Source organism: Nuphar pumila, chromosome 2 (genome assembly GCF_984573655.1).
Source record: "Nuphar pumila chromosome 2, dmNupPumi1.hap1.1, whole genome shotgun sequence".
Taxonomy (NCBI): Eukaryota; Viridiplantae; Streptophyta; class Magnoliopsida; order Nymphaeales; family Nymphaeaceae; genus Nuphar; species Nuphar pumila.
The window spans coordinates 17,980,934-17,985,732 of NC_143250.1; the positions used below are offsets into that span (position 1 = coordinate 17,980,934).

Consider the following 4,799-nt stretch of genomic DNA (forward strand, 5'->3'; position numbering starts at 1 on the left):
ATTAACGAATGATTTAAATTAGTGCAATACTTGATGCCAATAATTTGAATTATTTGAATGCATTGCAATGCTTGATACGAATGATTCGAATGCATTATAATACTTGATGTGAATTATTTGAATTATCTGAATGTATATAATTTATGCAATTAACGAATGATTTGAATTAGTGCAATACTTGATGCCAATGATTTGAATTATTTGAATGCATTGCAATGCTTGATGTGAATGACTTGATTGCATTGTAATACTTGATGTGAATTATTTGAATGTATTTTATGACATATGTTATTTGTTAGAATATGGTTCGTGGAGGTTATAGTGGTCGCTCATCCAGTAGTAGCCAGGCTCAGCCTTCATCTTCACGGGCTTCTGTGATAGGTATATCATATAACTAATTAGATGCTTGATTAGTTCAAATGCACATTCTGAGAATTTCTAATGTATTTTTTTACAGATGATGTTGCGCCTGTACACGACCCACCTACACCAGTTGATCACACAAGTCAACAGCCAACACAGGAAACAGGGTCTTCTCAGGCTGGCACAAGAAGACTCATTCGAATAGTGTATATCGATAATCGACCGTAAGTATTTTGTTTTAAATTATTGCATATCTTTTAAATATTTTATATTGATATTTACTGTGTAACAATTCATGTGCAACACGAGGTTTGAGCCACAAGAAGTAGTACAGGAGATTAGGAATTCACTTCTTCAACATCTACCAGGACCAGTTGCTCAATGGAAAGAGTACCCAAAGGAGGTGTTAGACAGATTGTGGTCCTCATTCATGGTATACAGTTGTTCCTCATAGTTAATGTGTTTCATATTTAATTTATTTAAGCAATGTCTACTAACTTTCTGAAAATATTTGTAGGCTTCAAATCGCTTCGCAACTACGGTAGAAGAAAATGATGCAAGGAAGGTGTGGCAGAAGGTGGCTGCCAATCAATTTGCAGACATGCTGCACACTATGAAGACTGCAGCAAAAAAAGCATCTGGCGTAGTAGATGATCCATTACTGTGGAAGGGCCATGGTCCTATTACTATCAGGAGAGATTACTGGGATGAAATGTGCGATAAGTGGGCGGGAGATGCATTTAAAAATCGCTCTGCGAAGGCTTCACAAAATCGATCGAAGATGCCCGAAGCCCATCTACACACAGGTGGATCTAAGACATTTGTGAGCCTCCTAAAGAAAATGGTAACTCATCAATATATAATATTAATTTTATAAGTATTGTTGCAAACTTGTGTACTAAATCTTTTGTCATTTAACTTCGCAGGAAGCAGAAAAAGGAGGCAGTGTACCATATAAGGATGTGTTTGTAGAAACACATAAACAGAAGACCACGGGAGTCTTCGTATCAGAGAAGGCGAGAACGACAATGGTATGTATTAATTCTATTAATAATCTTTGCAATATATATGCAAGTTATCATAATGTTATCATTAATTATTAATGAATACTTTAAACATTATTTTGTAGGAGGCATATGAGCAACAGATGGTAGAGCGATATGGCGAAGACGCTACTCAGCATCCATCATTTGATCCTACAGCATGGGTGACTGCAGCAGGTGAACCAAAAAAAGGTCGCGTGTTCGGGTTTGGGAGTAATATGAACACTTCACCAGTTATTGGTTCTTCCAGTTACGGCTCACCGACTTCTTGTGCCGACATAAGCTCCAAGCAGCCGACTATTCTTTCTGGTGATGACGTACGCGAGATCATTAATGAATCACTGAATAACTACTTTCAATACACCGTCGCCCCCTTTCTCCGAAATGAGATCAAGGTCGCTGTTCAGGATAGGGGATCTTCGATTCCAGGTCCCTCTCAGGTATAATCACATATTCAGTTTTTTGACTGCCTTAGAGCACATATGAGCATGCTATATTCACATATTCAATTTTTTTACTGCCTTAGCACACATACGAGCATGATCGAATCACATATATAGTTTTTTGCCTGCCTTAAAGCACATCTGAGCATGGTAGAATCACATATAGAGTTTTTTTAGATGCCTTAGAACACATATGAACATCTATAATCACATATTCATTTTTTTAACTGCCTTAGAACACATATGAACATGTTATATATCATTTATGATAGAATCACATATAAATTTTTTGGCTTTGCCTGCCTTAGAGCACATATGAGCATGCTATATTCACATATTCAATTTTTTTACTGCCTTAGCACACATATGAGCATGATAGAATCACATATATATATATATATATATATATATATATATATATATATATATATATAACTTTTTGTCTGCCTTAGAGCACATATGAGCATGATAGAATCACATATAAAGTTTTTTTGACTGCATTATAACACATATGAGCATGCTATAATCACATATTCAGTTTTTTGACTGCCTAAGAACACATATGAGCATATTATAATCACATATTCAGTTTTTTGACTGCCTTAGCACACATATGAGCATGCTATAATAACATATAGAGTTTTTTTACTGCCTGAGAACATATATGAACATGTTATATATCATTTATGATAGAATCACATATAAAATTTTTGGCTTTGCCTGCCTTAGAGCACATATGAGCATGCTATATTCACATATTCAATTTTTTTACTGCCTTAGCACACATACGAGCATGATCGAATCACATATATAGTTTTTTGCCTGCCTTAAAGCACATCTGAGCATGGTAGAATCACATATAGAGTTTTTTTAGATGCCTTAGAACACATATGAACATGCTATAATCACATATTCAATTTTTTGACTGCCTTAGAGCACATATGAGCATGATAGAATCAAATATAGAGTTTTTTTATTGCCTTAGATCACACATGAGCACATGATAGAATCACATATAGTGTGTAATTTATTTATTATATTTTGTTTATCAATACTGACTGTTCTTTTCTTGTGTAGGCTGCTAGCGATAATCAGGGTAGTGGAGCTGAAGGGACAGATAAAGACAATGAACAAGAAGACGCACAAAATCTTGGCGATGATTAGAGGACTGTGTTGAAGAAGTTCTATTTTTTTTTATTTTTCCTAATTGTAATTGTTGAATTGTAAATAATTAAACTTCTTAATTTTAAGGTGGAACGATTAATTGTTGTAGATTCTTGTTATATGAATTTTTTTGTGTGGTTTGTTTTTTATTTACAGGAAATATAAATTGTACAGGAAATAGAAATTGTACAGTTCTCGGTAATTAATTTTCAAATAATTTTTTTTTAATTTTTTTTCGTGTTTGCGACGGATTAACGACGAAACCATCCGTCGCTATTCATATTAATATAGCGACGGCATAGCGACGGAAGTAAATCCGTCGCCAAGCGGTGGTCGACGTTGAGTACCGGCGGATTGGCGACGGAATATAGCGCTCGTTATTCTGTCGCAATTAGCGACGGACCTGGCGACGGAATAATTCCGTCGCCAGTTAGCGTCGAAATATTCGCGACGTAAGCATACTGTCGCCTCGCTATCGCTAATCCGTCACTAACCATGTTAGCGACGGATTAGCGACGGAATGTGGTCGTCGCTAATCTACTGCTTTGTTGTAGTGAAACCTTACCACATCTGACCAAGGTATTGGTCTGATGTCCATAACTCTCATCACCACCACCAGTCGACTCTCCTGGATCCCAAGTACGTGACGCTGGTGGGTTCCCAGAGCCATCGCCGCTCACGTTCATCGCTTTTTCTTCAGAACTGAAAGAAAGAAAGGGTTTTCTAAAAAATGAAAATTTTTCTTTGACAAAGTTATGGCCTATTGAAATTGAACGTGTCTTTTTTTAATGAAAAATATTTATTAAATTAAATAATAGGGAGAATTTACACCAGAGATTCTTGAGTGATGAGTTATCACTAAAGATGAAGAGTTTACATTTGATCAAAATTTCAGAACTCCCTATAGAAATCCAGATCAGATCCTCATCAGGCCATTTTAAGCGAATTCTCATCATAAGCTTCCATTTGGTATTCTTCCAGAGAATAATGGAATCCTGATGTGCTTGCCTAAAAATTCTATTATTTGATTCTAACCAGATCAAGCACCAACATATGAGCACCCAACACCGCCAAATAAAAACCCACTGGCGTCCTTTTCCTTCCAAATGCCTTGCCAATATTACATCCCTAAGATCACTGACTTGATCCTTTTTGAAATCTGGGATGTGCCACATATCGTTGAACAAGTCTTGTATGTATGAGCACCGCCAAAATAGGTGCAAAGCATTTTCCTCTGCACCAGCACAAAGAATGCATCTGCTAGGAAGCAAAAATACCCTATGCTTAACGGCCTGGCTAGTTAAACTTTTCTCAAGAAGAATTAACCAGTCCATTAATGAACCTTTAATAGGTAGACCTCCCTCCCACAAAGCTGTAACTGAAAGCTATTGAACCACGGGTGGACCAAGATCCCTATGACATGAAGCCACTAAAAATGCACACTTTTTAGAGCATTTCCAGCAAATCCGGCCCTCTCTCTCACAGAGATACGTTGCATGTGTCAATTTGCTATCTTTATGGACCCCAATGATGATCCAATTGATTCAGACTACTCCTAGATCTACTTAAATCATACCACCAAGTCAAGTCTCAATCTCATGGAAAAGTCGACTCTCTAGAAGTAATTTTGAAAGTTTATGGAGATCTTGAGCATTATTTACATCTTCCTCATTCAGCTTTCCAGCTAGCTGCTTTGGGAGCACAGCCAAACACCATATCCAATAGCTCCCCAAAGCTATTGAAAAATACCACAAACAAATGACTTGGGGTCTCAATCTATTTTTTT

At 36.6% G+C, this 4,799-nt stretch overlaps 1 long non-coding RNA gene across 1 annotated transcript; it reads left to right on the top strand.

Moving 5' to 3' along the window:
* The first annotated feature begins 502 nt into the window (after positions 1 to 502).
* On the top strand, positions 503 to 3,121 carry LOC149844923 (uncharacterized). Its single transcript, XR_016430417.1, has 2 exons — positions 503 to 587; positions 2,927 to 3,121. It is a non-coding gene; the product is annotated as an uncharacterized LOC149844923 (long non-coding RNA).
* The last annotated feature ends 1,678 nt before the right edge of the window (positions 3,122 to 4,799 follow it).